At 37.2% G+C, this 9,634-nt stretch overlaps 1 long non-coding RNA gene across 1 annotated transcript in view; it reads left to right on the top strand.

Moving 5' to 3' along the window:
* Positions 1-4,462: 4,462 nt before the first annotated feature.
* LOC122800025 overlaps positions 4,463-9,634 on the top strand; it is a 64,182-nt gene continuing 59,010 nt past the window's right edge. Inside the window, exon 1 of the long non-coding RNA XR_006364520.1 lies at positions 4,463-4,620. This is a non-coding gene — a long non-coding RNA (uncharacterized LOC122800025). The remainder of the gene's footprint in view (positions 4,621-9,634) is intronic.

Here is a 9,634-nt window from a genome sequence, read left to right as displayed (position 1 = left end):
ACTTTTTGTAAAGCTTTTTAGCTAGTTTCACTGTGTGAAAGGTATTCATTGGAAACTTTCTCCATTTGTTAAGCATATGCTTGTTGCTCTGATTTTCCTGCCAAGGAGTGTATCATATAACTGATTTGTTTGCAGTTAAAAGCATTTTCTAGTGTCTCCTTGCTCTTTTTTTTTGTTTAAAACTTTCATGTAATGTCTCGCTGCTGTTTTTTCTGTTGTAATAAATATTAATGTAGTGTTTTTTTGCCTAAAACAGTGTAGCTAGTAGCTGTAGCATTGTCCATTTTCAGGATTGCTGTCTCTGGGCCTGGTTGTTTGTTTGCAGTGGCTGTTTGTTCTGAGCACATTTTCCAGGCCATCTTGGATTAGCAGAAGTCATTCTTCACTTTAGTGAGAGTATAATATTGAATGGCCACTGGCTGGTAAATATTGGCTGGTCTAGGGCTTGGAGTAAGCACCTCATTGTTTTTTTTTAGCATTGTTTAAGTTAGCTCAGGTTTCAACCTGCTAGTACTTAAGACATACCTTTGTGAGGGTTTCTGCTATTTCACGCTGAGCTGAACGGAGGAGGGGCACTAACCAAACTCTGATCTGTGATGTATAACAATAGGTATTCTGTTTTCATGCATATTGTTACTAGTTATTGCTTATTCTTATCATTTATTGCATTTTTTATTGTCTGCAGCATACTTGGAATAAGACTTTTTTGTCTGCTGCCTACTTTGCTGTATTTTGTTGCTATAAACTAATCTGCACTATTATACTGCAATTGTCTGCCTTACTTGGGCCTGTTTAACCACTTTTGCTACTGTCTCACTTTTGCAAAGCTTTTTAGCTAGTTTCACTGTATGAAAGGTATCAACTGGACATTTTCTCCATTTGGTAAGAACCTGTTTGTTGTCCTTATTTTCCTGCCAAGAAGTGTATGATATAACTGTTTGGCTTGCAGTTAAAAGCATTCTTTAAAGTCTCCTTTCTCCTTTTTTCATTTTAAAACTTTCGTTTAGTGTCTTACTGCTCTTTCTCTGCTTTGATAAACATTTCTGCAGTGTCTTCTGCCTAAAATAGTGTAGCTAGTAGCTGTACCATTGTCCATTTTCAGGATTGCTGTCTCTAGGCCTAGTTGTTTGTTTACAGTGACTGTTTGGTCTGAGCACATTTTCCAGGCCATCTTGGATTAGCAGAAGTCATTCTTCACATTAGTGAGAGTATAATGTTGATTGGCCACTGGCTGGTAAATATTGGCTGGTCCAGGGCTTGGAGTAAGCACCTCATTGGTTCTTTTGAGCTTTTCTTTAAGTTGGCTCAGGTTTCAACCTTCTGGTACCTAAGACATACCTTTGTGAGGGTTTCTGCTATTTCACACTGAGCTGAACAGAGAAGGAGCACTGACTGCAACCCTGATCTGTGATGTATAACAATAGGTAGTCTGTTTTCATGCTTATTCTTACCATTTGTTGCACTTTTTTGTCTGCTGCCTCCTTTGCTGTATTTTGTTGCTATAAACTAATCTGTACTGTTATAATGCAATTGTCTGCCTTACTGGGACTTGTTTAATCACTTGTGTTACTGCCTCACTTTTTGTAAAGCTTTTTAGCTAGTTTCACTGTGTGAACGGTATTAATTGGAAACTTTCTCCATTTGTTAAGCATCTGCTTGTTGTTCTGGTTTTCTTCCAAGGAGTGTATCATATAACTGATTTGTTTGCAGTTAAAAGCATTTTCTAGTGAATCCTTGCTCTTTTTTTGTTTAAACTTTCATTTGGTGTCTCGCTGCTGTTTTTTCTGTTGTAATAAATATTTCTGTAGTGTTTTCTGCCTAAAATAGTGTAGCTAGTAGCTGTAGCATTGATCATTTTCAGGATTGCTGTCTCAGGGTCTGGTTGTTTGTTTGCAGTGGCTGTTTGTTCTGAGCACATTTTCCAGGCCATCTTGGATTAGCAGAAGCCATTCTTCACTTTGGTGAGCGTATAGTGTTGATTGGCCACTGGCTGGTAAAGATTGGCTGGTCTAGGGCTTGGAGTAAGCAATTCATTGGTTCTTGTGAGCTTTTGTTTTAATTTTTTTCAGGTTTCAGCCTTCTGGTACTTACACCCTACCTTTGTGAGGGTTTCTGCTATTTCACACTAAACTGAATGGAGGAGGTGCACTGACCACAATTCTGATCTGTGATATATAACAATAAGTATTCTGTTTTCTTGCTTATTTTTACTAGTTATTGCTTATTCTTACCATTTATTGCACTTTTTATTGTCTACTGCCTACTTTGTTGTATTTTGTTACTATAAGCTAATCTGAATGGCTGTACTGCAATTGCCTGCCTTACTGGGACCTGCTAAATCACTTTTATTACTGCCTCAGTTTTTGTAAAGCTTTTTTCACCAGCTTCATTGTGCGAAAGGTATTAATTGGAAATGTTCTCCATTCGTTAAGTATCTGCTTGTTGTTCTGATTTTCCTGCCAAAGAATGTATCATATAACTGACTTGTTTGCAGTTATAAGCATTCTCTAGAGTTTCCTTGCTCCTTTTTCTGTTTAAAACTTTCATTTAGTGTCACACTGATTTTTTTCTGCTGTGATAAACATTTATGTAGTGTTTTCTGCCTAAAATAGTGCAGCTAGTAGCTGTAGCATTGTCCGTTTTCAGGATTGCTGTCTCTGGGCCTAGTTGTTTGTTTGCAGTGGCTGTTTGTTCTGAGCACATTTTCCAGGCCATCTTGGATTAGCAGAAGTCATTCTTCACTTTAGTGAGAGTATAATGTTGAATGGCCACTGCAGGGGTGGCTCGTGGCATCGGACTGCCGGACTGCAGCCCCCTCAGCTAAATAGTAGTAATTGTTTATGTTTTAAAAAATAATGTAAAAACAAAAATACCTTTTTTTTGTACTTTAAAAACAAATTTCAAGTCCGCGACTCGGAAGTACGCGCATGCGCATTGCGCACTTTAACCGCCTCGGGCTGCGGCGCTTTTAAACAGCTTTTTTTTTTGTTTTCATTGCAGCCTGGAGGAGTAATGAAGGCATCATTGTGATGCCCAGAAGTCTATGCGGTTCCAAACCACATAGAATTGGAAGGGGCTCGGACTGCGACGTCCGCAGGTACGTCATGACGTGCTTGCTGGGCTAAATGCTGCTGATTGGTTGTCGCTCTCTTCCCGGGCTTTATGTGTTGGGAAAAGAGTGAGAATCAAACAGTTTCAGTTGTGAGTCGTGACTGACAAGGGAAGGAAGGATTTACCTATTTTTATATATTTTTTTTGGGCGGCCTATATTTTGGTGCTGTGCTGAAGAAGAAGTGAAGAAAGAAGTAGAAGAAGAAGAACAGAGTAGAGTACAGTGAGTACCCCTAAGATCATAAATTTCTACAAATGTTACAAAGGTAAGGTTAAGGAGTTCAAAAGGCATAGATCATATAGGGAGTCACAGTCATCTTCAGCTTTGTTTTACTTTAATGATTGGTGTATCTAGTATCTACCTTTATCATTTGTGCCACCTAGACAAAGTATTAAAATGAACTGAGTTATGAAAGCAGCTAAAAGGAGAAGTCCAAGCCTGATTATTCTTAGTATATAAAAGTCAGCAGTGCTTGTGATATACATTATATATGATGGTGTATCTTTCACTATAAGTGATGTATCTTTTAGAAAAAGCAGTCATATATTTCTTGTCTTTTATTCTTTGAATGCAGTGTCCTTTAGTGCCACCATGTCCCGGTTTTCCATGGAATGTTATTTCAAACTATAACTATCCTTTTGGATGCATAACTGATTGTCAGTGCAGATTTCAGTTTTAGTTTTTAGCTAAAGTAATTCCAGGCCACTGAGCTGAACCTAAATCCAGCAGTATCTAGTTCTAATTGTTTAAGACTTATTATTCTGGTAATAGCTGGTTGAGAAGGGAGTTGCATGTTTCCAGATGCTCGTTTATAAATCAGTAAAGTTTTCTTGTATATTTCTTGGTATGAAATGATTTTTGATAAGTTATTAACTACCTAAGCAAAAGTATTGCAGGTGCCAAATGTCCTGTCAGATAGGAAGTGTAAAAGGTCTTTTTATCTAGGACTGCTTTCAGTGTCAGCTGTGTGTGGGGGAGGGTCAAGGATAGCCTACAGAGTCTATAGTCTTGTTTCCTGATTTGATAGCTGTAAGAGTAACTATGATTGTATAGTTCTTGAACTTGCAAAATCTTTAGTCAAGTCTGTTTTAAGTCCTGACACAGAAGAGGTAAGACATTATTTAAAGCATTAACACTTATGTTTAGAAGGAGCATTTTCCTTAAGAAAGATTAGGTAAGGAATGATGAATAAGAAATGGTTTCATTTACCTAAAATAGAGTTGTTTTTATTTTAGGCACTTGCATTACTGGCATTGCCACTTTAAGAGTGGGAGTTAAGCAGACAGACCCATGCATAAGGCAAAAATTACATTTAGTACACACGAGTGACCAGAGGACTAAATACTCTATTCCCAGTCTTGGGCAAAGAATCTCCTTGTATATAAATTTGCGGGAATGCAGAAGCTCTGATGAAACAGCAGATTCAGTGCTGGCAGCTTGCCAGTGAGTGAATGTATGCTCTTTAGTATCAAGAAGAAAAGACAAATGATTCACAGTTTTGCAGAACAGTAAGTTAGCAGTGTGTGCTTCACAGGGATTTAAGCAGTATTTTTGTAGAGTTTGTCTACTCTTTAGCACTCGCACAATGAAAAAGAAGCTTAAAAATCAGCAATAGGCCATGAATGAAGCAGCATTTTGTTAGTAGTTAATTTTGTATATTGGTGATAAAGTTCTGGCACTGAATTTTTAACATTTGGGTGTTCACTTTGTAAGACACACAGTGTAAACAACAGATGTTTGCTGTGGTGCAGAGCTCACCAGTTTAAGGATGGGATATCAGGTTGTTCAGTCCCTGCCTGGGGAGAGAATGTCATGAAAACCTATCGCTAAAGAAAAAAACATAAGCTCACAATGAGATTAGCTATAAATCTAACTAAATCATGTCTGTTAATGTGTGCAAAGCTACAGATGCACTAATGACATTTAAAATTGCCTAAACAATAAATAACATACTTTAGTTTGAAGATAATATAACATGCTTCATCTATATCAGTTGTGAGAGCAGGGTGAAAAGAGGTGGGGAAAATGAAAATGGTTACAAGATATGGACAGGTTTAGTAGCTAAAACAAGCATGTGATCCTCTGCAATAATGACCCATTTTGCATAAAATGTTGAGAATTGAGTATGGGTAATTTAAGGGTAAAAGAATTCATGGACCATTTCACATCTGAAATGTGTACTCTCAGTCTCTCCCCCAGAAAAATATGAATATTTATATAAAAGTGTTTGTGCGTATAAAATGTGCACACACACACACACACACACACACACACACACACACACACACACACACACACTGTATGGGAGCTAAACAATCTGTACTCACTATAGTGAGCTGTTTCATACAAAGGGAGTTGTAGCACCTAGGGATATTCAAAGGTTTATATTTTTTTGTTTTGAAATGCATACTAATACTAACTAGAAATAATTTAAGGAGCATTTCCATTTGATAACTGAAAAGATATGGGACCTGGAGCTCTGAAATGTATATTACCCAATACTATTACAACTGTCCCTGATTTTGGCTCAAAATGTTGCTCTTTCCCTAATATTCTCGACGCAAAATGGCAATTTTGGAAGAAAACGTAGAGGGTTTACAACTAAGAAATAACTGTATTAATCAGAGTTATAGATTACTTTTATTTCAGAAATGCATGTAGATTCTTTTATTTTGTCAGCTGCTCAGGTTAGCAGTACTAATATTAAAAAAGTGTCCCTTCTTTGACAGGTTTCCAGCTGTGTTGTGTGGCTATTTTATATTTTTGCATCACATTTTTGTTCGATTTTTCATAAAATTGTGTTTTTTTGGCAAATTAGTGGCACATCATTAAAGACTGAAGTTAGAAAATGACAGACATTTAAGTTTCCGATTTCATACCGTTCAGAAAATTCATACTAATGCAAGACCTACTATTCTATTATCTTTCTAAGTTTATAAGAGCAATATTTAAAAAATGTCCTTATTTTTGGGCCTTTGTCTCACTTCTATGTATGGCTTTGCCCAGATTTCCTGCTCTGAAGTTGAGAGGTATGACAAATGTGTCAGGGCCATCACAGTCAGTCAGAGACATTTCAAATTGTGACATACTTGTTGCACCCCACTCCCCGATGTAGTGTGACTCTGGATGTGTCCAAGCAAGGCAAGGAGCAGTTATGCAGTGTAAATGTGCAGAGTCCTTGATTTTGCAGAATGTTCTGGTTTCTGTCATATTTTTATACTGTTGATTTATGCTTATTATTACTCAGAAAATGCCTGCTGCTCTGTGTTTAAGTAGCAATGCTTTAATGACCATCAGGTAAGCTTGTCTGAGACTGTAAGATGCAAGTAAGCTTTAATAAGCATATTGTTAAATAATTGCCAACATTGAAAGCCTTTCTGCCATTGCCATGCACAGAATACTTTCATAACTAGATAATGTATAAGCCTTGGGTATTGAAATGCATATTACAGTATTTGTAATAAAGGACAGGATTACATTATTTTAAGAAAGCTCATTACATTTGTTGGAGAATTGCAGTCATCTTTGCAAGCTTTACCTGTAAACCAAACAGAATGCCAATCTATCATGTGTGGTCCATTACCTGTGCAGTAATCCTTTACGCAATGTATCTTGAGCTTGTTTCTTGTTTGCTTTTCATTTTTTACTTTGATCATGTTTTCCCCATGATACAAGTAAATAGTTGTCAGGCAGCAGGTCTTTTTTGGATAACAAACATTTTTACAAGTGGGGATATCACAGAGATTACTACTTTCCGCATGTTACTTGGTACTTTAACAAAGCTGAATATAAATTATAATTAGAACTGCAGTGCAAGGAGAAGTGGTTTGAGTTGAGTGCTGCTTCTTTTTCTTGTACTTGATTTTGAATGGCATTCCAGTAATGTATTTAAAAAGTAATTTATTTTTTCATGCCTCACAACCTTTTGTTTCCATCTAGATTTTAAGTAAGCTGTCATGCAGCGAATGCACGGAAATATTTTTTTTCTTCTACACTTCATTTTATCTTGATTGGACTCGCATATTGACGGTTTGGCACCCAGGGCAGCGTATTTAATTAAAGTGACAGTTTTTGTGGTTTTGAGCATAGCCCCTCCCCTTTTTAGTTGGCCACACCCCTTCCCATTGGCCCCACTCATTTAGCTGTCCCCTGCAGCCCCCCTTTGGTTTGAAGTCACCAGCCGCCACTGGGCCACTGGCTGGTAAATATTGGCTGGTCTAGGGCTTGGAGTAAGCACCTCATTGGTTCTTTTTAGCATTTTTTAAGTTAGCTCAGGTTTCAACCTTCTAGTACTTAAGACATACCTTTGTGAGGGTTTCTGCTATTTCACACTGAGCTGAACGGAGGAGGGGCACTAACCACAACTCTGATCTGTGATGTATAACCATGGGTATTCTGTTTTCATGCTTATTGTTACTAGTTATTGCTTATTCTTACCATTTATTGCATTTTTTATTGTCTGCAGCATACTTTGAATAGCACTTTTTATTGTCTGCTGCTTACTTTGCTGTATTTTGTTGCTATAAACTAATCTGCACTATTATACTGCAGTTGTCTGCCTTACTCGGGTTTGTTTAACCGCTTTTGCTACTGTCTCACTTTTTGCAAAGCTTTTAGCAAGTTTTACTGTGTGAAAGGTATTAACTGGACATTTTCTCCATTTGATAAGCACCTGTTTGTTGTCCTTATTTTCCTGCCAAGAAGTGTATGATATAACTGTTTTGCTTGCAGTTAAAAGCATTCTTTAAAGTCTCCTTTCTCCTTTTTCATTTTAAAACTTTTGTTTAGTGTCTTACTGCTCTTTCTCTGCTGTGATAAACATGTATGCAGTGTTTTCTGTCTAAAATAGTGTAGCTAGTAGCTGTAGCATTGTCCATTTTCAGGATTGCTGTCTCTAGGCCTAGTTGTTTGTTTGCAGTGACTGTTTGTTCTGAGCACATTTTCCAGGCCATCTTGGATTAGCAGAAGTCATGCTTGACATTAGTGAGAGTATAATGTTGATTGGCCACTGGCTGGTAAATATTGGCTGGTCTAGGGCTTGGAGTAAGTACCTCATTGGTTTTTTTGAGCTTTTTTTTAAGTTGGCTCAGGTTTCAACCTTCTAGTACTTAAGACATACCTTTGTGAGGGTTTCTGCTATTTCACACTGAGCTGAACAGAGAAGGAGCACTGACTGCAACTCTGATCTGTTTTGTATAACAATAGGTATTCTGTTTTCATGCTTATTCTTACCATTTGTTGCACTTTTTTGTCTGTTGCCTCCTTTGCTGTATTTTGTTGCTATAAACTAATCTGCACTGTTATAGTGCAATTGTCTGCCTAACTGGGGCTTGTATAATCACTTGTGTTACTGCCTCACTTTTTGTAAAGCTTTTTAGCTAGTTTCACTGTGTGAAAGGTATTAATTGGAAACATTCTCCATTTGTTAAGCATCTGCTTGTTGTTCTGATTTTCCTGCCAAGGAGTGTATCATACAACTGATATATTTGCAGTTAAAAGCATTTTCTGGTGTCTCCTTGCTCTTTTTTTTCTTTAAAACTTTCATTTTTTGTCTCGCTTCTGTTTTTTCTGTTGTAATAAATATTTCTGTAGTGTTTTCTGCCTAAAACAGTGTAGCTAGTAGCTGTAACATTTTTCATTTTCAGGATTGCTGTCTCTGGGCCTGGTTGTTTGTTTGCAGTGGCTGTTTGTTCTGAGCACATTTCCCAGGCCATCTTGTATTCGCAGAAGCCATTCTTCACTTTAGTGAGAGTATAGTGTTGATTGGCCACTGGCTGGTAAAGATTGGCTGGTCTAGGGCTTGGAGTAAGCACTTCATTGGTTCTTGTGAGCTTTTGTTTTAAGTTGTTTCAGGTTTCAGCCTTCTGGTACTTACAACCTACCTTTGTGAGGGTTTCTGCTATTTCACACTGAGCTGAATGGAGGAGGTGCACTGACCACAATTCTGATCTGTGATATATAACAATAAGTATTCTGTTTTATTGCTTATTTTACTAGTTATTGCTTATTCTTACCATTTATTGCACTTTTTGTTGTCTGCTGCCTACTTTTTATTGCACTTTTTATTGTCTGTTGCCTACTTTGTTGTATTTTGTTGCTATAACCTAATCTGAATGGCTGTACTGCATTTGTCTGCCTTACTGGGACCTGCTAAATCACTTTTATTACTGCCTCAACTTTTGTAAAGCTTTTTTCCCCAGCTTCATTGTGTGAAATGTATTAATTGGAAATGTTCTCCATTCGTTAAGTATCTGTTTGTTGTTCAGATTTTCCTGTCAAAGAACGTATCATATAACTGACTTGTTTGCAGTTATAAGCATTCTCTAGAGATTCCTTGCTCCTTTTTCTGTTTAAAACTTTCATTTAGTGTCTCACTGATCTTTTTCTGCTGTGATAAACATTTATGTAGTGTTTTCTTCCTAAAATAGTGTAGCTAGTAGCTGTAGCATTGTCCATTTTCAGGATTGCTGTCTCTGGGCCTAGTTGTTTGTTTGCAGTGACTGTTTTTTCTGAGCACATTTT

The sequence above is a fragment of the Protopterus annectens genome, chromosome 4.part0 (assembly GCF_019279795.1).
Source record: "Protopterus annectens isolate FY-2018-M chromosome 4.part0, PAN1.0, whole genome shotgun sequence".
Lineage (NCBI taxonomy): Eukaryota > Metazoa > Chordata > Ceratodontiformes > Protopteridae > Protopterus > Protopterus annectens.
This window is presented reverse-complemented; position numbering and strand designations above follow the sequence as displayed.